A 26,535-nucleotide genomic window follows, 5' to 3' on the forward strand; every position below is an offset into this window, starting at 1 on the left:
GCCAGGCCCATGGTGCCTGGGACAGGTGTCCAGTGAGTGGGTGGCCAGAGGGGCCTCCACTCTAGGGAAGGGGTGGCCACTTCTCGCCTGCAGCTGGTTACAGCTTCCTTGGGACACAGGTTGTGGTTGTCAGATGCTTTTTACAATTGTTTTTCAGAGGAAAGAAAACTGGTCAATTTTCAGAGGTGAGACTGCTTAGAGGGAAGAGGGCATGGGTTAAGGCTCCGAGAGCAGCCTTGTTGCTAGAACACCAGGGAGCATGGAATTCCGGGCCCAGCTTCCTCCTCGACAGCCATGCACCACGGCGGCCTGGTGCCTTCTGTGCCTTGGTTTCCATCTGCAGCCTGGAGAGGATGGCAAGGATGTGGCCTGTGGGGTTACTGTGAGGTTGGCATGAGATGAGCACAGAAGTTCTCAGACGCCCCAGGCCCTTTGTTAACATTGTGTAAAGTCAACAGAGGGTCCGTTCCAGAAGGAAGTTAGCCCCCGCAGTCATGCTGGCCAACTTGCAGAGACCCTGGATGTTCCCTTTCCACCCTGCGCCCAGCACCCCTGTGGCATCACAGCCTGTGGGCCTGAGCAATAGCAACAGGAAGTCCCTGGGGCAGGAAGGGCCAGACCCAGGGACCTCCTGCAGGAGGACAGGGCTCCAGGCCAGATGGAAGGGGCCAATGGCGGCTGCTGGCTGTGTGTGCCTGGAAAGGGAGGAATGGACGCCCTACCTGTAGGACAAAATCCCGCGAGGTTTCCAGGGAGGCATTGCTCATTGACGGCACAGCCTCCTTCATACACTTTGCAGTTGGAGGGCACATGTGCTTTGAAAATGGAAAAAAACGAAACTCTACGGGGGCTCTGATCCTACTGTTAACAATCAGAAGTTGATGGACTGAATTTGTAATTGGCCCAAACAAACAAACAAACAAACACAAACTGAACAAGCTCAATCACAAATCCATCCATGTCCCCGGTAAGACTGAGAGGCTGGTCCTCTTTCAGGAATTTTCACTTCCTGTGCTCACAGCCATGAGCTTCCTCGAAGAGCAACGAATGGATGTGCTCCTGGGATGTGCGTGCTTGTTGTCAGTGGCCGCCCCCAAGGGCCACCTGCTGTAGGTCCCCAGGCACCACTGAGAAACGAGACGGTAGGTCCTGGAAACTCTGCCCTGGCATGTCAGTGACTCTTTGGATGCCGGCATTGGAACATTTCTAAGTGACTACTTATGAAATGATGTTTCCCCTCGCCCCATTCATCTCCCTCCCATGACCTAGTTTTGGTCTTTTATAAGCTGGCACTCGTAGAACTAGGTCATGATGTGAGTGGGGCTTTGGCGACAGATGTTTTAATAGACTCAGCCATTTAACCTCCCTTTCTTCTAGGCCTTGGACCAGATGAAGCTTATTATGAAGTGGAAATGGGCAACCTGGAAGAGGTATGGTTGATTGAAATGATCGGGTCTCACTGTTTTTCATGCGGGACAATCCCCTTTCCGGGCCTGGCTGTAAGAACTCTCGAGGTCTTTTCTTTGAGGGCCACACTCACATACACACTCCAATCACTGCCATGGTTAACCCTTGAGAGATGATGACCTGGTGAGGCGACTGCCCACACAGCCTTGATGAGAGAGCGTTCAGGATCCACGGGCCACACCACCAGGCAACCCAGGAACCCAGCTGCAGGACAGGAGCCTTGCCCTGGTTTACTACTCAGCATCCTTAAGAGCCAGCAAGCTCAACCACATCCCAGTAAACACACGGGCTTGATTACAGTCCTTGCAGGAGAGGAAACAGGAATAAATCAATGTGGATGAAGGGTGTTCTCGGCCTACTGTGAAATCTCAGGATCCCAGCAGGCGAGCTTCATAGTTCTCAGGGGCAGATAGAGGGGATTCTTTCTCTGTAGGGATCTTATCAGGAATGTACGAATTTTCCAGATATTTATTCTACAGTATACCCATGAAAAAAATGAGTTTCACAATTTAGTGTATCAGTGCCCTCAGAGCAGGAAATCAATGCTGGGGACCAAGACGTGGGAAGGCACGCAGGACGCCTTAATCTCAGGCAAAGTGATTAGCCCTGTTTCTGATTAAGAGGCTCCAAGCTCTCTTGAACGTCTGCCAGACACTTGCCAAACATGAACATCTTCTCTCTCGTTTCTTTCTCCATCTAGAAAACGGCCACAAAGTCGCTTAATGCATACACATATTTTATGATTCGCGAGCATATTTGTAAAATGCTATAAGTAGACTTAAGTGAGTGTTGGGAAGTACCTGCTGCTGGTCAAAGCAGAGAGAAGCTTCTTTGAGGATCTTTTTCTTAGTAGCTGCAGAGAGGGCATCTCTGAGTATACCGTTTAGCCTCAGTAGTTTGCTTTAGGGGAAGGACTTTTTTAAATGAATTCTGCATTATGGTGAAACACACAAGAGTTTGTGTGGCAGTGGGTGCAGAGCAGGGTCTTCCTGGCACAAGCCGTGGAGTTAGAGGGGCAGGAGGGGATGCAGAAAAGGTAAGACGACTTCCAGGCCACTGGCCCCCAAATGTGGATTTCTGGTGGTGTGAAGTGGGGCTGATGCTCCCCAGGTGATTCTGACACGCACACATTACAAAAGGCAAGTCCTGCCTACTCCATGGATAACACGGTCCCGCCCTGCTGGTATATTCTACCTCATTCACTTATGATGTAGTTTGGATATTTGTCCCCAGCAAATCTCATGTTACATGGAATCCCCAGGGTTGGAGGTGGGGCCTGCGGGGGGGTGTCTGGATCTGTCATGAATGGCATGGGCCATCCCCTTGGTATGATTAGGCTCTTGCTCTGAGTTCACAGGGAATCTGGTTATTTAAAAGTGTGAGCCACCCACCCCCAACTTTCTCTCTCTCACTCCTGCTTTCATTATGTGACACGTCTGTCCCCACCCCCTCACTTTCCTCCATGATTGGAAGCTTCCTGAGGCCTCCCTAGAAGCTGAGCAGATGCTGGCACCAGGCTTCCTCAAAGTCTGCAGAACCGTCAGCCAATTAAACCTCTTTCTTTTATAAATTACCCAGTCTTAGGTATTTCTTTATAGCAATGCAAGAACAGCCTAATGCAATTTTCAACCCGCCTCCTCTAAATAATGGAGGGCACACCTTCTTGCCTCGTAATCCCCCAAGCAACATAATTCCCCTGCAATGCAATCCCCCAGGTAATCCCACTATGGGTCTTCAGCCACCAAGCAGTAATGGGAGCTACCTAGTCCTGAGGTCGGTTATCACCCCCGACACCTGTGGGCCATTCCTGGGGCAGTAGGCAGTGGTGGCATTTTATGTGGAATGAATCTCTCTTCTTTATGGGATGCCATCAGCCCAGCAGGCATGTGGGCATTCCGATAGTAAACGTGCCCTTCCAGCTCTTTGACAGAGGCTAAGGCAGGGGCTGGCCAACGCCAGCTTCCACACAGACTCCCATGCACCAGACATCTCCAGAGTCAGGCTTCACGCCTTACATCACAATCCTCCTGGGCAAATAGAAACTCCACTGAATGCACGTTCCTGGCTCCCCCAAAACACAAAGCACACACCAAGTACACATTCTCATGGGTGTCCTTTGCTGAGCTCCACGCAGCGGGAGCGCTGAGCGCATAGATGCTGGCATATTGCAAATCACTAAATTTCTGGGTTGAAGCTCTTTCTGATCAGATTTTCAAACAACTTTAAATGAATAACACTCCACTGGAAAACACTCACAGAGTTATACAGACTTTCAATAGAACATTTCAAATGCTGAATATAGATGCAGCTGATATTTAAAGCCATCTCCAAATGACATGAACCAGCCATTAGCTAACTTTACAATTGATTTTAATGAGAACCTTCGCCATATGGAAAAATGCCCCCACCTCTTTTCTCTCTTTCCCTCCTTTTTTACCCCTAAAATATGAGGCTCTGCTCCATTACATCCTGAGATGCCAGCTGCATAGAGAGCTTGCAGCCGCCAGCATCTGCCAGTGGAAATCCACCGTTTTCCTGAGACTTCGGTGGGGCAAGCGACCTCTGGACTGTGATATCGGACACCCAGACCCTGTCCGCTGACTGGTGCAGCCTCAGCCAAATCTCAGAAATTCAGCCCCTTCTTCCCCTTCCATGGACTCTGCCACTCCTGTCCCTGCCTGGCTTGGCCTTCAGCCCTGGAGTGTGGGCCGGCTGTGTGTGCACCTCTGGCCTTGGCACGACGGTACTGTCCCCCACCCTGGTATCCTCCTCTTGCCGTGCCGCTGGGTGGCTGGGAAGAACCCTCCTCCCACTCAGCATTCACATACTCGGCTTCCCTTAGGGCCCATCTCAAATGCCTGCTCCTCCTCCAGGAAGCCTGGCTTGATACCCTGACGAAGCAAGTGGCACTGATGCCTGTCTCACGGCTCACAGTCACCCACCTCCTGGAGTCACCGAATCATGGTTGCCCTTGTCCAGATCTCACTTCTCCTGTGTTAATGTTCCCTGGGGCAGGATGAGTCCCTCCGTGGGCGGGTCCCTCTGAGGGCAGGAGGCATAGTTTGGGCATTGGCTGACAGTGCGGCTCTGAGAGCTGGGGATTCTGCTTAGACACTGACAAGATGATTTCATTAGTGCCCTAAGTCCTCTGCCGTCTCAGAGGACCCACCAGACAGGCAGCTGGCTCTTTGTGCCTGGGTCCACCCAACCATCTGCAGGGGTATGGGGTTTGCTGCTCTAACCAGGCACAGTGAACCTCACACCTCCTCCAAAGACTGGCTTAGAACCCAGGCAGGTCCAGGTCCATGCTGTGAGCACGTGCCATGATGGCACTGGGCAAGGCCTGGGAGAGAGGCTGCTCCTGCCCTGAGGATGTTAACACAGCAGCTGGTGCTGTGGAGGCAGAATGAGGAGGGGATGGAACCCAGCTTCCTGATTCCTGAGCCACTTGCCAACCCAGCCCAAGCCCTCCTTGCCCTCTGGGCTCCAGGCGGGAAGAACATTTTCCTCTTCTATCTGCCAGTAGAGCTTTCTGTGCTGCTCAAGAGCAGCTGAAGAAACTGCTCAAATCCCAGAGGCCCCCCAGGCTGAGCCAGGCATTCCGGGTGGGGCAGCGCCTGGGCTTCACTGCCTGTCCTGAGGCCAGCCCTGCCTTCAGCACTGCCACTTAGAAGCCACTTGGATGCCCCCTCCTGCCACCAGGTCCTCCTGAACACATGCCCCTGACTTGGTTCTCTATTACAAACCCTGCCACAGCCTGGTTTGTCACCCATCACAGTGGGCTCCGCCACTGTCCACCTGCTCTGTTCAGCGACAGGGCCTTCCCAACCCAGGTGACCCAGCCACAGTTACCAGCTTCTCATTAGCGAGCTCAGGACGATCGCACAGTCCTCAGCCAGCCAGTGGGTTGGGGCTGGGGGCACCCGTGTGGCTGAAAGTGTGCACAGGCACGAGAAGTGCCCCCGGTCACTGAGGACTGGCTTCTCACCTGGTGGGGACGTCTCCAGGCTGCTGTCCCCCACTGTGAGCATTAAGACCCAACTCAGTGGGGGGGGGCACACGCACTGCCTGGGACCTTCTGTGTTTTGCTACATAGAATCATTTGCATATTTACTTCCACTCTTAGGAGGAGGCAATGTTCTCTGAAGCGGCATTTATTTACACACTGACTGATTGACCAAACACATTTTTAGGGACACAGAAAGGATGCTTATGTTTGTATAACATGAAGGGAAAATGCACGCAGCAAACTTGAATGCCCAGCATGGTCCCACTCTGCACAACAGTGTGCACGGAGACAGCAGGATACAACCCCATCCTGACAGTGATGTCTTCCCGGCGGTGGAGTCATGGGCATTTTAAATTATCTTGTTTATACATTTTAAAGCGAGCCTTTTATTTTAGAATAGTTTTAGATTTACAGAAAAGTTGCAAAGATAACACAGAGAGATCCTGCCCTGTTTCCCTTGCTGTTCACATCTTACCTTAGTATGGAACATTTGTTAGAATGAGTGCCAATACATTGTTATTAATGAAGTCCTGAGTTCGTTCAGATGGCCTCAGTTTTTCCCTAATGCCTCTTTCCCGTCCCAGGATCCCACGTGACATGGAGTCATCACGTGTCCTTAAACACCTCTTGGCTGTGACGGTTTCTCAGATTTTCCTCATTTTTGGTGACCTTGATGGTTTGAGAAGTATGGGTCAGGTATTTTATAGAAGGTACCCTTTCTTTTCCTAGAAAAATCATCTGTTTTTCTTAGAGTGAAACCTGGTGCCTGAGACACAGGGAACCCCACCTGTACTGTGGGTTTTACTTAAAATTTCCTCCCGCAAAGTACAGCAAACTTCTCAGAAGAGCAGCCTGGTCACGCGCCGCTGGCCAGCGATCTCCCGTGCCCCGGGAAACCCTCCATCTCCATTTGGATTCCTGGCTTCCAATAAGAACTAAAAATAAACCAAATCTACTTACAAAGTAGCTGTTGCGTGAGCTAATTTAACACCACATTATCTGAAGACGGTTATTATAATCAAGATGGCTGCGCCTTGTTCTATCATCTCCTAATTAGATGCGGTACCAAAAGCTATTCTAGCTTTTACAAAAACTACCTTTGGGGAAAATGTATATATTTATAAATGTCTGTTGTGTATATGTATATATGTATTTATTTTTAGTTGTTGCATCTGACTCAAGAAACTGCATTCTGCTAAACAATCTCACACATGTTGCAAACTCAGGAAAACAAAATACTCAAAAGTCTCAAAATGGGGCATATTTCACTGAAGCTGCGCTGTTGGAAAGCCAGCATAGTTACGAGCCATTGATTCGAGTAATTTTAATTCTTCCAGCAGCCTGGGGCATCCACAGCCTCATGTCTGAATAGGTGGACCTTGCCGTTTCCTTGCTCAAATCTGAGTATTCTGAAAATCTCCTGACCCATAGGGTCCGTGGTTCCTTTCACAAATGTTTAAACCCTACCCAGCACCATCCTGCAGCCTCTCCTTTCTCCCAGCAGTTCCCATCCAGAGCGAGTTAGACAGAACAGGTCCCTCAAGATCCCCAAAAGCCTCTCGTGAGTTGCTGCTCTTGTAATGTGCAGGTCGACCCTACGCTAGAGTTGGCTCAGCCTTTTTCTCCCCCCGGCTCCTGTAGCTGACTCACTCTATAAGTAAATACAGCAAAAGGATCTGCACCTAGTAGGTACCATGTAAATATCCACTGAATTAATTCTTTGGTACAATTAATTCTCTGATACGATTCTGCCCAACAGGCAAAGCTTGCCAAAACGGAAGCTTAATCCTTAAGGGAGAAAGAAAATAATAATAATGTGGATACAATGTAATGTATTCAGTAGCATATTCTCCAAATTTCTTTTACCAAATAGATCCCAGAAAGCCAGCTACAATTGAGAACCAGGTCACCAACGGTAGGAAATGTGAACGGAAGAATTATGCAACCAAACTGTTTAAACATTTATATTGCATTCATAATGTTTCGAGTTTAAGGCTGAGCTATTACTGTAACTGGATTTTAATAAGGACAGAGAATTGTCTAGAGTTTTGTCGTTTGCATGCACTACATATGCAAAGAAGATGCACGAGCGTCTTCACTCTCCACCAAATGCATACGTTTCCTAACTTGTCATTTTGGGAAAGATTCATTTCTGTCATAGTGCGTCTCACACACTGTTTACTCCCCTCTATGTAAATATTTAACGCAAATAATAAAGTCACTTTGGTTTTGTTGTTCTCCACATTCAGAATTCTTATGGGGGGGGCAAATGACTCTCAAATCCCATCCAGTGTGAGGTTAATTTATGATACTTGAACTGCGTTTGTCTAATTCAGCCACCATGTTTTGGTACCATCTCCAGACTTCGAATGGACCTGGCAGAGTCCTGCACGTCTGAGTTCCTTCTCAATACATCAATAGAGATTTTCCACTTTTATTAATCGGGAAGAATGGAAACACTGCGTGGACCTTCATATATTATGTGGCAACCAATAAACCCATTCATCTTAACATAAGCAAGCGTGAGGACTGAATTTCCCTAAAAACACACGAGAACATTAGCATCTTGGGAGTGAAGACTCTCATGTGCCAATTCTTTCCATCTTTCCTTTTCCCCCCAACCTGCATTGAGCACCTGTGGCTTGCCAGGCAGGATGCCAAGCACAGGGTCAATCATGGATTCTACAGGAAAGAATAAAAGCGGCCATACCCGTGCCCCTTGGCCCTGGCACAGACCTTCCTAAGCAAGTGCTGAGTGGGGCACAAGCGTTAGGAAGGGCACTTTTTCCCTGGTCCACACTGACACTGGGGCCCTCTGCATAGTCCCAAAGCCGAGTGCCGCCTCCTTCATCTGCAGTGCTAATTTCTCTCCTTACGATCACAGGCTGCAAAGACAAAAGAGAGAGTCGCCCTCAGAACCTTTCACTCCTGAGCTTAACACTACGCTCCCATCGATTGGATTCCAAAGTGGGCCAGCCTGAAGCTATGCCTAACTCCTAGAAATGCCCTGAAACATACTGAATCTGCGTTCAGAGGGTTCAGGGTTCATTTCCACCCTTTAGACAGGCCGGTAGCAGAACGCCAGGCTGATGACGGTGCTGCTCTCTCCTGCTTTCGTCCTCATTTAACTCTTTTTAGCCACCACTTTGCTGTAAATGGTGAAACACCCCACAGTGAACCAAATCCACCCGATGAGGCTCGCTTGCGTCACCCACCTCCCTTCCCAGACATGAGTGAAAGCAGATGCAGATTTTAAAATAATCTCCACGAGGAAAATAGCCTCCAGCCCTACATCTTAAGCAAAATGTTAAAGAGTGAACAATGAACAAAGTTGTGTAATGAAAGAGAAGCCCCCTCTCCCACATTTGCAGCGCTTTGAGTGGCCTGACTTTGCTGTTTCATCTTTTATTTTCCCTGTCAAACCGGACACTTCTTCTAAATCAAGCCCTTGGGGAGGAAACGGTGAAGGTGAAGAGGAGGCATGTGCGGGTATGGAAGCGGAGCGTGTGCTTTCTGACCGACTCTGCCGAGATCAAGGGTAGTGCCACCATGCACAGCCGTCAGGAAAGAGTCCATTGTTCTAGTACCAATTTAGGCCATTAGTCAGATTTGCAGGTGGCAAAGATGCTGTCACTGCAACGTCCAGATTGTGTCTGACATGCAGGTGAGGCTGGGTGTTTAACTAGGGGCTGGAGCCTGGATCCTCTGCTCTGCTGAAAAGCAGCCACCACACGTGTCTGCACCTGGAGGAATGTGGTCAGGACGAAACGGATCCATTGCCTACAGTGGGATCTTGGGCAGTCACCACCTCTATGGGCTTCAAAAGCCATCCCCCCACCCCCCTGTTGAGATCCCCTGAGTTAAAGGAAGAGAAGGCCCAGGATGTCACCACAAACACCCCACCTCTATCTAAGGTCATGTTTAAGGAGCCATCCCAAGCATCATTTTAGCTGTAGATGTGTCTCTGGAGACTGAGAAAAAAACCACAATCTGAACATCTGAGTATCTAATAGGCTTCCTTGAGAGAGGAACCTCCTGAATTTCAGGCTAAGCCAGCCTCAGCCATAGGAAGACACGGGCAGCCCAGAGGACAGCAGAGGCTCAGGCCCCAGTGTGTGGCCGGCCACGGAGCCAGCCCCGTCGGAACAGGCTCCAGTCTTCAGTACCACCTGTGGTATCTGAGGCACAGAGCTCTGAGATCCTGAAGGCCCTCCAAGAAAGTTGCAAATAGTGAGGCCCTTGTTCCCAAGACAGGCATGCCTCGGTCCAACCACAAGACATGGGGAAGGCCGCTGTGGCCCAAGGGTGGTGAGTGGGATGGGGGCGTATCTCTGGCCCCCACAGAAAACCAGACCATAAGCAAAGGCCTCCTTGGCCGACCTGGCTCATATTCTTCTCGCTGCTTGGGTGAGCCAAAGACACACAGAGTTCAGACGGCAAAAACACCTTCACACCGTGGGAACAGATGCCAATACTCAGATGAAATTCACAAGAAAATTGTGTTCACTGTACCCACAGGCTTGACATGTTGAATAACGTTCAACACAAATTGTTTAATAAACAGTAATTATGTAATTTATATCATTAGTTAATAATAATTTATTTAATGATAAATAGGAATTATCCCAATTCATAGAGAATTATCCCAGTGCATGGAGAATTATCCCAATGCATAGAGAATTATCCCAATGCATAGAGAATCATTCTATATTGGAGTCAATTACCCTAAAGCCAAATGCTATTCCCTGAATTCAAGGTTAAAGTATGACCTATGTCCTCATGACATATGACCTCTAACATACGACCTACATCCTTCTATGAGACTTGAGGAGATTTAGGGTCAGTGATGACCCGACGCCAACATCCGGGACACACTTACTCTTCAGCATTCATGAGCCCAAATACCACACTCATGCTGGGCAAACATCTGGGTTGCTTTTCCAGAAGAAATTTTCTCTTCACTTTTAGTAATGCTGGCTGATTATCTTTACTTTTACCACCTCTTTTCCTATTTATCCTTTTTTAAAAGCAAATCCTTCATATTTGCAACATGGAGCAGCCGATTGAAGATCTAATGAATGCCTGCCTGACTCACCTGCTGCTCCACCTGCAACTCTGAACGGACACATTTCCTGTGGGCCCACGTTGAGCTTCTTCTCTCCCCAAAGACCTCGCCCTGATCATGTATATCCCGTTTCTTAGAGCCAGTTGCTCCATCCACAAACACCCCAGGACATTTGCAACCCAACCCCAGGCAAGGGACCTCCTGCCCAATTCTCATCACGGTCTTGCTGGGAGGAGTACTGATCACAGTATTTACAATGCGTGTATTTTTTGAGGTATTCTAGGTTCTCCCTGGGATTCCATCAAGCCATAAAAGAATATTCATTTGGGCATAATCATCTTTGGCTTGCAGAAATGCTCACGGTGAGCGACACTTCAGTGTGATCCCACGATTTTAGTAAATAAATTGCCCCAGTAACCACAAGGAACCCTCCACTCTGTCTTCTCCAGAAATGTTAAGAATGTGGTTTAATATATTATTTGATGTCTCCAATTCAGGAGCCCCAGTACAGAATAATTCTTATGGAATAAGCTAGTTCTGGTAAGAGTAATTTCTGCCAGTAACAAAAAAGAAAATAATGGTAGTTTCTCCTTCATGATGTTGGCGACTGTTTTGAGTGCTCTTATTTTCCTCTGTCCTTTGGACACCAGGAAGCTCACAGCCAAATATGAGTCTCACCAACACTGACACAAATTGTGCAGTATCAGGGTCAGAGGGAAGATTTTTCACATATGACTCAGGAGCAAAGGGAACACTTCTTAACCACACAACCACAGACAATGTTGCATCTGTAACTCCTCTTTCAATGAGCTGGAAAAATAATCTCTAGCTATGTATTTTTAACATTTTAACCCAAAACACTTGAACCAGTGGCTACACCAAGAGAACAACCTTTGCCTCATCGGAGGCCAGTCCCAGGACAACCCTGGGAAACAGAAAGCAAATTCCCAGAAAATGTTAAAGATTTAGAGATGGAAGTTTCCAAGCTACACTCAGGAAAAACGACAAACTAGACCACCAGGCTGCTAAGATGGGAAAAGCACCTCACAGTGGGAGCAGGTTTTGAAGTTCACATTGAAACTCTGTGTTCTATCTCATTTGGGCCTTGTAGATGCTGCATTGGAGCAGAGAGTCATCATTTTCTACGATGGTTTCTCAGGTTAGATCGTCCACATCAACTGCTTTTTTTCTGGCTCACTGCTTAGCTATCTCATCCCACCCCCTCCCCCACTCCACTTCTTCATTTGCACAAGTTTGACCAGGAAAGATCATGCCATCAGTCTTGGAAACGGACCCACAGCCCTCACACGCCCACTAAAGGGCAACGGCCTGGGCTAACGTGCCCACTCGGTTCATCTTACTTTACACGGGGTCCTCAGTCATCCTCAGAGGAGCCGGGGGAGTAGAGAACACGTTTTCGCAGGAGCAACAGGTATGTACAAGGACACACGTGTCCAGCGTTAGCACCGGAATCACTTACCTAGAAAGGAGAGAACAGAAAAGTTTCATTAGTCGCGTCTGGTGGTCTGTCCCATAATGAGTGGCTCCCTAATGAATGGTGGAGGCAGCGGCAGGGGTGGTGCTCATGAAGGTAGCTAGTATTCTAGTACCCTCTTCTAGTTCACAGGGCATGGCATGCTTTCCAGAACATGCTGCTTCTGCGTGGCCTTTGAGCCTCACCACGGCTCTGTTGGGCAACTAGAGTCAGCGTCTCCGGGCTGCAGAGATGCAGGCCCAAAGGTTCTGAGATTCAGCAAGGATGAGGGGGAGCAGAGACGGCAGCAGCCGTCTCCTGAATCTCAGCCAGGCCTTGTTCCAGCTGCATCGCTCACCTAATAAATTCTTCCCACCTGGACTCTCTGTGGCCAAGTACGTAGCCAGGTAAACACCAATACTTTGCAGCATTTCCCAAGCAGGCCACACTCCATTTGTCTCAGTCACCCCAGGGCTCTCTCTTTCCACCCGTCTCTAACCGCTCTTCTGCACGGAAGCCAGATGTAATAATGTATTAGTTGTATTATCGCAAGCTGCAGGCTTCAAGGAATGATTGCCATTTAAACTATGAAGCTCTAAACATCAGATAAGGAGACTGGAGATGGCGGATGGCAGCGCCACCTCCCCCAGCCTGAGTCTATTGTAGCTCAGAGCAGGAGCGGATGTGGCCTGTTTTGGGTTCTACAGAAACATGTTTCTGGTCTTAACCAGAGAAGACCTTGGAAATCATGAACCATCTGTCAGAGAAGAAAGTTCTCTCCCCGCCATTTCACCAGAGCCATTCCCAGGGGCCTGCCTGCTGTGGACACAGGAATGACACGATGTCAAGGAGAGATATGCTTAGTACACTGCTGCAAAGAGAGCTGAGTGCTCCAGGAATTTGAAGAGTTTCCATTTCCTGCCTCCACACCAAGAGCGGCCGTGTGGGCCTGAGGGCATGCCTGCATCGGGGGCTGGATGTCCCAGTGCCAGTTCAACCTCAAGGCTCATTCTGGCTCAAGTACTTGACAGGGCAAAGATATGAAGGAAACAGGATTTATAAAGACTAAATATTAACATATACAGAAAATGCCTCTGCCTAATGCTGCAGAGACGGTTCCTTTTCCCATTGGTCACACAGCCCTACCTTCAAGTGAATACCGTCTTATGACATGCAGGTGTCTGTGCCTCTCAGAGTCTTTTCCTCCCTGCGTCTTGAGAGGAAAGAGCACACATTGCAGAATGCAGGCATTCCCTTCCTTCTGTGTTTTCCCAGCACAACAAATATACCTGGTTACTCAAGTCTCTTTGCAGTGAGCTGCAGGGCCTGAGACGGGACCCACAGTCGGCACAGGCAGCCACCCAGGTGGGAAGACACTGCATTTTCTCTCCCTCTCCACATCCATGATGTGGAATTTTAATGTGCAAGTACTGGGGACTCTGTTCCCAAACAAGCATCTTAATTCACACTGCAATTCCGAACGCGAGTGAGCAATGGTTTTATAATTGGTGATTATTGTGCACGTGGCTGCCTTGGTGCCCATCCTTTATCACCACCGTGCATCCTCTGAAATGTTTAATTTCCATTTCCCAGCGCAGCCTATGATGATACTTCCACTATTTGACAAACACAACAGTAGTGTGAACATGTTACTGACACACAGGACCATCCCGAGGCCAGGGGACGCCCTGCTCCATTCGGCTGGGCCTCCTCCTCCTGGCTGAGAACACCACAGTGATTCCGACAGGGAAGTGACAGCCCTCACACCCAGGGCTGTTGTCATAGCAACAAGAGTCGTCATAAAACTAATAATAATAGTTCTCATGGCCCAGCCCATGACTCAGGGACACGTAAGCTGTGCCCGTGCCTCCTGGGCGCTTTGCATAATGGCACCACTGACCTCTCCGGCCACCCCTGCCACAGACAGAATCGACACCCACATCTGGAGAGGAGAGAACAAGGTTCCGTGGTACAGGCTGGGGGTGGACAGGAGCACTCAGAGGCATCCAGCTCAGGGCGCAGATGAATTCAAGGTCTCCTCATCGTCCCCAAAGCCTCGCTCATAAGCTCTGTTCCTGGTGTCTGCTCAGCACAGAGGTGAGGAGCTCAAGGTCAACACCCCCGTGCTCCTGCCCTCGTGGGATGGCAGGTGGCACTGGCCTGCGTTTGTGGGCCAGGATCTCTCATGTGTCTGCAGGCTGAGGTCTAAATTCTGGCTTGGAGCCCTCCTCCCTGTGTGACCTCAGGGACACTGTCTGAAGCATCAGGGCCCAGTTAAAGAGGTGGCCCACAAACAACCCTAAGCCCCCCTTAGCACACCCACGCTCGCCGTCTTTAAAGCAGGGTAGAAAGGAGGCGTGGAGAATGAAGTCACAGCTGTCGTTCATCGAATCCTTGTTCTGAACCAGGCACACCTGCACCCCAGTCCCACATAACCTTCAACAGGTCAGAGCAAGAGGCACTGCTATCCTTCCAGGTGGGGAAACTGAGGCATAGGGGATGAAAGGACCTGGCCAGGGTGAGCAGCGTGAAGGTCCGGGGCTGTGCCCCCAACCCAGATGCTCCTGACTGCCTGGCGCTGAGGATGAGTGGGCAAAGGTGCCCCCAACCCAGATGCTCCTGACTGCCTGACGCTGAGGATGAGTGGGCAAAGGTGCCCACTGGCTTCCCCGACCAGGGCTCCAGGAGCTACAAAAACACAACCACAGGCAGCCTGACCTCCACAGCCACAGTGCAGGGAGGCTCAGGAGGGACCTGGGTGTCCGAAGCTCCTTTTCATGGGCAGTGAGGACCACTGTAAGCACGGAAACCTGCCCTCACCATGCAGCCTGGAGGCCGTGCTGCTGGCAAGTCACAATACACCCCCCTCTCCTACTCAAGGCCCAGGACGCGTGGGGTTCTATCCTCTCCTGGAAGGAAACTCATTCCAAGGAGAGAAGCTGGGGCTGAATGCCAGGTTCCCTCGTCCTTTACAGAAGACAGCTGGAGTAAAGGGCTAGGGCAAACTCATCCAACCCGAGGCCCTCAGAGCACTCGCGGCCCAGGACAGCTTTGAATATGACCCAATACAAATTTGTAACCTTTCTTAAAACATTAATTTTTTTTTTGTACAGACAGGGTCTCACTGTGTTGCCCAGACTGGTCTCAAACTCCTGGCCTCAAGTGATCCTTCTGCCTCGGCCTCCTAAAGTGCTGGGATTACAAGAGTGAGCCACCGTGCCTGGCTAATTATAAAATCTAGACAGTGGGTATATAGATGTCCATTGTTCAATTCACTCAGATTTTCTGTAAGTTTGAAAATTTTCATAATGAAATACCTACAGAAAAAAATGTTCGAGGAGCTTTCCCTTGCATGGCACAGCACCTGGACCTGCTCTTCCTCTCTCATGCTGTGTGTCCCTGGCTTGCTGCATTGGACTCTTTTTTTTTTTTTTTTTTTTTTTTTTTTTTTGAGATGGAGTCTCACTCTGTTGCCCAGGCTGGAGTGCAGTGGCACTATCTCAGCTCACTGCAACCTCCGCCACCCGAGTTCAAATGATTCTCCTGTCTCAGCCTCCCGAGTAGCTGGGATTATAAGTGCCTGCAACCATGCCCAGCTAATTTTTATATTTTTAGCAGAGATGGGGGTTTCACCATGTTGGTCAGGGTGGTCTCGAACTCCTGACCTCAGGTGATCCACCTGCCTCGGCCTCCCAAAGTGCTGAGATTACAGGCATGAGCCACCGCGCCTGGCCTGCCCAGGACTCTCTTACCTTCTGTCTTTCTTTTTCTGAGACAAGGTCTTGCTCTGTCGCCCAGGCTGCAGTCTCTCAGTTTCTTAAGTGGCCATTCCCAGCTCAGCCTCATCTGTTTCCTGCCTCCTCCCCCGCTGGGCAGTCCTGGGCCGCCCTGCAGCACAGTTGCTACCATCAAGGGAGCCTTGGGCGACCTCCCAGGGTAAGCGGGGGGTCTCCAGGCTCCACGTGGCTGGACTCCCTCCCACAGCTCCTCCTTGGGGTTCCTAGGCTGTGCTGTAGTTAACGAGGGGAACCTCGTGTTTGGTGCCCCCTCAAGCGCCTGAGCTCCAGGGCCTGGGCCATGTTTCTCCTGGTTGAAGGCCTATGTCCAGAACCATGCCTGACACATCACAGACTCAACATTAAGTCCTGAGTGAAACAGACGAGGCCACTGCCCTCCTTCTGGTCCTCATACCTCAAAGAATAGCATTGGCTCCTACAGGATCATGTTAATTTATTAAAACAGCTGTTTGGGGGCCCTGCCCTGGTTCTCCTGCCCCTGCAATGGGCCCCGAACCTTGAATTCAGCCCCGTCACTCCCACCATGCAAGGTGGCTCCCCGTGGATAGTCCTCTTCCAGCCTCAGTTTCCCCAGTGCAGGGGATGGCATCTGGAGGAGGGCCCGTGCCAAAGAGTGCAGATTGGGCGAATGAGTGTCAGCTCAGTCATTTGCAGCTGATCACAATAGGCATGCACGAGGCGCTACCACACTCAATCACAGCCTCAGATGCCCCGCCTTCCAGAAGAAAATGATAGCTAGAGAAACAGATAAAGAATTCACAAAATAGCAAATAATGCCAGTTTTCAATAAGTCCCTTTCTGTCCAATGCTTTGTTATCCAAAATTGATGCCTTTGACTAGATGTCTCTTAGAGAAATTCTTAACTGCTATGTAATAAAATCTATTAGAGAATAATTCAAGTTCTCCCACATATAGATTTTTGTAGATACAGAATGTTTTAGAAGAATTATTCTCTCACACATATTTTATTAAAAAGCCTGGTGCTAAACATCGCTCTTCTTGAAACAAAATTACTACCTGCAAGGAAATAGCTATTTTGGAGAGAAAAAAAAAAAGCTTTCCAATTGAGCCCTTCTGTATTTCATTATGAGTTGTTTGTTAAGTGTTGAAAGAATAATGGATAACAATGCATTTGTTAAATGAAAAAACTTCAAATATAAAGATTCATTTATGGGTTTCTTTCATAGCAGCATGTGATTTTCTAAGTCTATTCAAGTTAATAGATTTCAGCGATTTGCACAGTGTGCACGTGCAGAGGTGGGGGTCTCCTTACTGAGTTTAGAAGAAAGGAGGATGAAGGCAACATTTGACACCAAACTTCTCTCGAGTTTGAGGATGAACAGCAGCTGTGATTTTAAGTCAGAACCTGGGACCCAGCCTCCAGAACTTGCAGGGGCTCACACCCAGCCTGGCTCGGCCCCACTGACTGCTCCTGTCTCCACCTGCTCCTGGAGTTGTGTGTGATGAGCGGCAGTTAGATGGCCATTTTCTCCCCAGCCTGCTCGTTGTCTGGCAGTGTGGCTCCTGAGCTGTCACAACAACACAGACCTGGAGGGTCAGCTCCAGAGTGTTCAGGCCTTGTTTCAGGGGGAGGTTTGTGGGGGGCACTGAGGACCACGGGCCAGGATCTGAGGGGCATCCACCTGCCTCCATGGCCATTTGTATGGGCCACTGTTCTCCCAGGACTGGGGTGAGGGCCACCTGTAGCGGAATGCACACTGGGTCTGCTCTCTTTCTGGAGGGGGGTCACCCTAGTGGGTTGGGAGTGAAAGTTTATCATGACTCTGACCTGCATTACCATCCAAGAAGACTGGCTAGGGAGACATGAGAGGAGGGGAGAGGAAGGAAGACTAAACCAGACAAGCCCACCAGCCCCAAGATGGAGTGGGGATCTACCCTGTGTGCAGTGGATATCCCCCTGGGAACCTGTCTCCTACGGGGAGGCACAAAGGGACTACTTGCCATTTTATCTCACTGGCAGCCACCAGCCATCGTGAAGGAGAAGAGCCGGAATGGCATACGGGTGTAGCCATGAAGGCATTGCCTAAGGCAGCTCATCAGCACCCACTTTCCAGCTTGTTTCCTAACAACTTATTTTTATGGGGCAACAGAGGTGATGACCCGCAGAGGGGAAGACTGCTCTGTAAGAAGCAAAAAACTCAGAGAACTAAAAGTTTACTTGTAGGCATTGTCCAGGAGAAGCCAAACAGATCTCTAGGCCAAGCAGGGCATAGCACGCTTCGCATATGATGGAAACAGATCTCTAGGCTAAGCAGGGCATAGCATACTTCACAGACGAGGGAACTCCGGAAAGGCCCACAGCAAGTGTGGGCTACAGCACTGACACAGGCCTGTATTCTGCGTCTCCTAGAAAACAGTCAAGAGATAGAAAAGTCCACTTTGGTCAATTTCCAGGAAAATTCCTGAGCTAAAATTAAATGGGTTTGAGTGACTTACTAGAGTCTAATTTATATACTTCATTCAAACCTACTGGGCTCCACCTACGTCTCTACCATGGACAAATTCCAAGCCCTGGTCCACCATTCCAGGCTGACAGCTATGACAACTCAAAGCTGAAAATGATTCTCCATCCACCTCCACTGCCAACTTGGCTCATCCCTCATCTTTCATGGGTGCTTCAACTTGCTATCCAGGTTTTGACTTAACTGTGGACTCCCCAAAGTGGTCTTCTCTGACAACACTATTTAAAGTAGCCCTTCCCCAAATGTTCTATACTGTCTTTCAATATTTAATATTTTGATTCTGTACATGGCACTTCTTGCTTCCTGATATTGTCATTGTACATGGACTTGTTCATTATATGCCTGGCTCCCACCCCCAGACTGTGAGCTCCATGAAAGCAGGCATCTCATCTGATATTTTCACCATGGCACTGCCAGTCCAAATGACGCCTGACACAAAGCATGCCACCATCTATCTGAGTCTTCATCAGGAAAACAAACTTGCATAGATCCCAGCCAGCACCAACATCACTACCATCAGCATCAGGAACTTCAGTACCACCATCAACATCAACAACGACACCACCAACATCAGCATCAAGAACATCAACATCACCAACATCAACAATATTGACACCACCACCATCAGCATCAGCAACATCAATACCACCACCAACACCACTAACATCAACAATATTGACACCACTTACATCAACACCATCAACATCAACATCACAAACATCAACATCGACACCACCTACATCAACACCACCTACATCAACACCACCAACCTCAACAATATTGACACCACCACCATCAGCATCAGCAACATCAACACCACCAATATCAACAATATCAACACCACCATCAACACCACCAACATCAATATCGACACCACCAACATCAACACCACCACCATCAACACCGCCATCAACAATATTGACACCACCAACATCAACACCACCGTCAACAATATTGACACCACCACCATCAGCAACATCAATACCACCAACATCAACACCACCAATATTGACAATATTGACACCACCACCATCAACAGCACCAACATCAACACCACCAACATCAACAATACTGACACCACTTACATCAGCACCACCAACATCAGCACCACTAACAGTATCAGCAACATCAGTACCACCAGCATCAATAATATTGACAACACCAACATCAATACCATCAACATCAATACACCAACATCAACACCACCAGCATCAGCACCACCAACACCAATATTGGCACCACCAACATCAACACCATTACATCAGCATCAACATCAACAGCAATGGCACCAACATCAGCAACATCAACACCACTGACATCAGCAGCAAGAACATCAATACCACCAGCATCAACATCAACACCACCAACATCAATACCCCCAACGAAAACAGAGGAAATCTATGTACATGGGGCCAAAACAACAGAGAGACAATGGCAGACTTGTCTTAAAATTTCACTTTCTCTCTTCAAGACTGCATCACAATTTTTGCGTATCTTTAAATCACAGTTTGTGTGTATCTTTAATATTCTTTCCATTATGTAAACTCTCCATGATGCACAGTTGTAGGCACCCTTTTGTGCTGTCTTCCTTTTTTCCATCTTTTCCTTTTCACTAGCCCTCAGTTGTGAAGTTCACCAGCATCATGAGTCATATAGAGCCTGCTCAGAACACCTGTCCTGCAAATGCTCAGGGCTAGAGCTCTGTACTGTCCACCTTGGTTGGAGGTGATGAACTTAAGAACCAAGTTTACAGCCCAACCAAGTAACCTGTGTGGAACTAAGCATGCTGGATCCAAGCTGCCTTGGCCCAACTTATCACATAGAAAACTCTCCTGAAAACCAGTGTGCTATCTTTGGGCTTATCCATACTATGCACACACTTGTAATGAGAAAACCCAACATAAGAAAGAAAACAAAACCCTGCTATAATATAACACGGTGTTGGCTATACCGTATGCCAAATGTTGTATTGCAATGGAGTCAATGATAAAATTCTATGTTATGCTTGAATAAGGCACTTTGTTCCCAAGGATTTCAGGCAGCCTACGTTTGGTAGCCAGTGTGGGTGAGGAATTCCAATCAGTCAAATACACCCTGAGTGTGACCAATAATCTTACACAAATTATATCAGACTACTAAAGTACACTCAACCATCCTTGCTAGCACTTTGATTATCCTGAATGTAACTTTACGTTTTTTTAAGGATTTGGGAGGTATTTTAAGAGCCTTGCGGTTGGATTCATCACCTGACAATTACACAGCCATGCGCTGTGGGCAGGGCCTACTCAGTCCAGGAGTGCCCCCTGTCACTCCGACTCCCACCACTGCCAGAGGCAAACACCATAACTTTTTTTTTTTTTTTGAGATGGAGTCTCACTCTGTTGCCCAGGCTGGAGTGCAATGGTGTGATCTCAGCTCACTGCAACCTCTGCCTCCCAGGTTCAAATGATTCTCCTGCCTCAGCCTCCCGAGTAGCTGGGATTACAGGTGCCCACCACCATGCCCAGCTAATTTTTGTATTTTTAGTAGAGACAGGGTTTCACCACATTGGTCAGGCTGGTCTCGAACCCCTGACCTTGTGATCCACCTGCCTCGGCCTCCCAAAGCACTGGCATTACAGGCATGAGCCACTGCTCCCGGCCACCATGACAATTTTTAAAGCACCAATTAGTTTGGCTTCTTCCAGAGGTGGCTGTAAGTGGACTTGCACTGCTAAGCCAGGCCCCTTCCACTTCGTGTGTTTTCAAGGCTCAGCTATGCGGCCGCACACTCTAGCAGGCTCCTCCTCCTCATCGCTGGGTGGAATTCCACCACATGGATGAACCCCAGTATGTTGTTGGTCACCTGGGCTGTTTCCAGTTTTTGACCTATTGTGAATAAAGCTGCTTTGACCATTCTCTTGAATGTCTTTCATTTCTTTTGGATAAAATACAGGAAAAAAATTGTTGGGCCACAGATTAGGTATATGTTTGATTTTCTTTTTTGAAACAAAAAACAAAAACCAATGTGATGGTCATCAACCAGGAATTTGTGAGCTAAAACAGCAGTCCCCAAACTTGGCCCATCATCACAGTGATCTGAAAAATTTTTAAAGAATACAACTCCTTGGGCCCATGACCTACTCACTTAGACTCTCCCTGAAAGGGGCCCAGGAGCTGTATGTTTCAGAAGCATCCCCAAATAATGCTGATGTAGAAGTAATTGTGGAGGCCCCTGGTGGGCCAGCACAGTGGTTTAGGATGTGGACTCTGAGGCTCTCAAACTGAGTTCAAAAAGCTAGTCACTTAATGGCTGTGCATCAGTATCTTAACCTATGAATTGAGGATCGTGGCAGCAACCTCTTCCTAGGACTGCTGAGAAGATGAAATTGCTTAACGCGTGCAAAGCGTCCGTGCAAGTTATTAATGTCAGGACTGGCCAATCGGCTGAATCAACCGTGGCTGAGGGTTCAAAACTCAACCTTGACTGTGGTCATCAGCAATCAGGGCTCAGCCCCCTGGGGAAGGAGGAGTGACAAGTCAAGTTAGATTTCCAGTTTGATGCCACTTTATCACGACTATTAGGTGGGTGCAAAAGTCATTTTGGTTTGGCCATTAAAAGCTGCTTTGAACATTCTCTTGCATCTCTTTCTTTTGGATAAAATCCAGGAAAAAAACTACTGGGTCATAGAGTAGGTGTAGGTTTGACAATGCTGACCTAAGTAATGGCAAAAACCACAATTACTTTTGCACCAACCCAGTACATTTGTTAAATAATAGTCACTGGGCTGTGCCTGGGTCTGAACCTGGTTCTATCTGCTCAAACAGGAGAGGCACAGGAGCTTAACAGAGTAATGGCTGTCAAGCAATTGAAGACCCACTTGGAAAGGGTGGAGCTGTCATGTGCAAAGCTCTCATCTCAATTCTCCTGAGGAGAGGGGACCCGTGTTAGTGAGGCTGGGAGGAGATGGGGTTGCCCAGACTTAATACCCAGGAGCTTCCAAGCAGAGGTCTGGGAAGTCCTGTTTGTGTTTCAGAGTCATCAATGAGTGCATTGCACAGTAACGCATTAAAGTGTAAAGTAATGGAATATATTATTTTTCCAAACTGCTGGATGAACTTAAAAAAAAAGTGACTTAAGATGGCTAGACATACTGACTTCCTGACTTTGCATCTTTAAACATAATAAAAAGCTCCCAGGCCACACTGATGGGGCTGATCTGAGGACATACTGTGAATGGCAAGGTCCATGGTAACTGTTTTAGGTGCACCCACAAATTCTTCCAATCTTTTAGAGACTACTCAAGGAATACAGAGAACAGCCGACAGGAGCATGCTCTCTTAGTTCTAAAAACATTATCAAAAGCATTTTCAACCTTATGGCTTGATAACAAGGGCATCAAATATTGGCAGTTGCAGAGCCCCATTTCTCTCTCTCTCTCTCTTTTTTGTCTCTCCACGCTCAGTCCTCTTGCTACCAGTCAGGCCCCACGACATTTTTTATAGAGTACATACTTCTTGTACTTTAGAACTTATCCTGCAATTTAAGATAAATCAGCCCAGTACAAATTCTACCTCAAGTATAATTCGCTCCAGTGGAAACAGTCCTAAAGCAGTCACCATCGTGGGATGCCTTTGAGCCAAAGCTACTTAGAAGGATCATTCCACAGGAGACCCATGTGAACTTCAAGCGTTTGTTTACAGAGGCGCTGAACAAATGAGTTAATGTGGAATGATCTTTTAAAAAATTAAAAACGGCTCTGTTCCATTAAAAAGGTGGGAAGCTCTGTTGTGGCCGCTGGTCACAGTCACCTCACCCTGCTCCGTGCTTTGCTTTTTGGAGGTCAGAGCAATACCTGCTCTGTGCTTTGCTTTTTGGAGGTCAGAGCAATACCTGCTCTGTGCTTTGCTTTTTGGAGGGCAGAACAATAGCTGTGGGAAATGCAGCAATAGTAGATTCCTTCCTTGGCAATGTTAGATCACTGCTGCTAACACTAGGTCAGGACTGGCCATGATCATCGGCATCACACAAGACAAATAAATGGCACTGAGTGATTGTCTTTGCCTAAGTTATTCTGCCCTTCTCCTCCCACAGAATCATCGATTGAACTGCCTCCATTTGCCTCTGGCGGTGACAAACAGACATCATGACAACTGTGGTTTGAAGACTTGGGCATTGCTTAGATGCTCCTATTAGGAAGAGCTGACCTCAGCTTGTATTTTTTCCAACCCATACTTAGTTGTAACTGCATATGCAGACTGTGTCCGTGGACAGGACTTTGCCACTTTGAATAGTACTTCAATTACGAAGCAGACTGGCATACTGACAAGTCCTCACGGGGTGAACTTGGCAGCTGGGAGACCCAGATGTTGGGCTTTGAGAGATGTTGTTTGAGTAGTAGTGTTTCAAGCTAGATTTCTAGCTGGAAAATTGAGGGTCTAGTACAAATTAACCTGCTGAAGGGTTGCCTTGTCAGATTGCGTTTCGTTTCCTTCTGATGCTTGTTCAGGGAGGAATGGGGAAATAGCAGAGAATCAGAAAATCACTGCAACTCCAGTTGTTTAAAGGGCAAATTGAAACACAAACTCCCCGTGGCCATTTCCCTAAAATTCTCATCTCATGTATTCAGAGGCTAAAGCTCATAGTACTTATTAGAATGAATGGAGGCTCCATTATGAGTACCAATAAATAAATAAATTAAAAGTTGTGCTGAGAAGGACTCATTAACAATCACATGGTGAGCCGAGGCCAATAATCCTGACCCAAATTTCATTCCTCATCCCTCACTTCCTTAGGAATCCTTCACTCTCAGGCCTCCCACTTCTTCCAGCCCACGAAGCCCCCTTCCCCTGCAGAACAGACTCACATAACTACAGTCAACTGATCTTTGGCAAAAGACAAAGGCAATTCAATGGAGAAAGGATTGTCTTTTTGACAAACGGTGCTGAAACAACTGGACATTCACATACACAGAAATAAAACTGGACACAGACCTTACACCCTTCACAAAAATTAACTCACAATGGATCATAGACCTAAATGCAAAATGCAAAACTATAAAACTCCTGGAAGATAACATAGGAAAAAATCTAGCTGACCTTGACTGATGACTCCCGGGCCCTTCCTCTGCCAGGCACCACTGGGTACACATGAGAATAAAACAGTATCTCCCTTCAAGCAACTACCATATCCAGGGAACTGGATCTTGTATCTCATTATTATTTTATTATTTTTAGAGACAGAGGCTCTGTCACCCAGGATGGAGTACAGTGATGCAATCATAGTTCATTGGAACCTTGAACTCCTGGGTCCAAGTGATACTCCTGCTTCAGCCTCCTAAGTGGCTAGGACTACAGGCACACACTACCATAACTGGCTACTTACTATTATTATTATTATTTTTTAAAGAGGCGAGGTCTCCTCATGTTGTCCAGGCTAGTCTCGAACCCTTAAGACTCAAGCGATCCTCCCATCTCAGCTTCGAAAGCTCTGGGATTACAGGCGTGAGTCATCGTACCTGGCCTAAAATTTATATCTTAGAAAGTGGATTATTAACTGAGGTGGCACCACACAAGTGGTTTATTTCCAATAATGGTTAAAATCCTAAGGCCAGCACATGCTGGACACTGGCTTTACTGAGCAATGAGCGTTCAGAGCCAGTCTTGTCTTCCTGCAGCCTGGATCTGATAACGCTTCCTGGACTGCGAGAGGAACAGGGTAGGGCCCCACGGGGACACAGGGCCTGTCCTGGGACTGTGATGTCCATGTGTGAATGCCACCAGTCACGCACAGCCCCCACCCACAGGCTGAGCACTGGCCCGTCACTCTCCAGCCCCTAAGCCTGATGCTGGGCCTCAGGGCTGCTGTGTACACAGATCTGTTTGTAGAGCTGTGCAGGTTTCCGGGGTGTATTTTGCTTACAGCATGGCGGTGTGGAAGGATGAAACAAGGAATGCAGCGGAATTGGACATTTTGGCTTTAGCTGAGTTTCTTTTGTGTGTTTTATGAATTTTTTGGGCTCGTGATATCCTGGAAGTTTAAAGAAGGCATTGCTCACCTATGCGGGCCAATGCTCCCCACTTCTCTCATGTTAGATGGCATAGCCTGGCGTTCTAGCACCCCAATCCAGTAAAATAATTTGGAGCTGATGCACTCATCGGATTGTTGGTCTCGACTCAACGGGGGCAGTGTAATTAGTGGGTGTGTGTGTTGGGAGTCTCTCCAATCAAGGGAGGATCAGAGGAACATGGAGTGTAGACGTGTGAATGAAGCAATTCAGCGCTGCTCCAAAGAGCTGGATGTCGATGGAAACCTGTATGGGGCAGGTGCTGAGAGAAACAGGGTCCGTGCCTGGGCACCACAGCACAGACAGCTGTCTGGCCCACCAGATGGGCAGTGGTACCTGGCCAGGGCCGATTCACCCTGCGGTGGTCCTGTTCTGCACAAGAGTCAGGAGAATCCTCCATCATTGCCATGGAGAACCAGCTTCACTGAGTCTGCAGAAGAGGCCAATGAGCCACCCTCCCCACCAGCACCCTGCAATCCCTGGGCCCACACCTGGGCCTCATCTGGCAGAGCACCGTGGAGCTCTCTCCTTGGCTGGGATTGCCCCTCGGAGCCTGGGCTGGACCTTCTTCAGCTGTGCATCTCCAGGACCCAACACCACCCTGGCAGAGTGAATGGGCTCTGCGCACACTTGGATCCACAGAGGAAGGAGGGCCCTGGTGTGCTAACTGCAGCCTCCTCCACAGGGATGCTTTCACAATAGGGAATGTTCTTGGAGAGAGTGATCCACAATCGCCACCCCAAATCCAGCCAAGCGTTGGAGAGTGGAATAACAAAAAGTTGGGCAGGTCTCCCTGTCACCCTATAATTATATTAGAAAGTTAATAGAATACAATTCTCTATCGGGGAGATCTTTAGAAGCTCACGGCTGCCAAGCACATCTCGCAATGGAACAGGGGTGCTGACTTCAATTTTGAAGAACCCAAGTCCTTTGCCAAAATCATCAAAATGAAGCACAGCATGCCAATTCATTTCACGAAATGAAGCTGCTGTTGGAAAGGGATGAAATTCTTATTTCTTACCAGGCAGCCGGTGACCATATTAATGCTTTCATATGAAATTCACAGGTAACATCCCAATAGTCTTTTCTTCCCAGCCCCAGGAGAAAATACTGGCACCTTTATCCTCTGAACATATTGAATCTGCTTTGCAAATAGATGAGATGGAAACAGGGTTTGGCCCCTGTCATTGTAGCT

At 48.2% G+C, this 26,535-nt stretch overlaps 1 protein-coding gene across 1 annotated transcript in view; it reads right to left on the reverse strand.

Annotated features, from left to right (window-relative positions):
- CDH4 (cadherin 4) overlaps positions 1 to 26,535 on the reverse strand; it is a 675,895-nt gene that overhangs the window by 419,724 nt on the left and 229,636 nt on the right. The gene's annotated exons all lie outside the window — the stretch shown is intronic.

The sequence above is a fragment of the Symphalangus syndactylus genome, chromosome 24 (genome assembly GCF_028878055.3).
Source record: "Symphalangus syndactylus isolate Jambi chromosome 24, NHGRI_mSymSyn1-v2.1_pri, whole genome shotgun sequence".
Lineage (NCBI taxonomy): Eukaryota > Metazoa > Chordata > Mammalia > Primates > Hylobatidae > Symphalangus > Symphalangus syndactylus.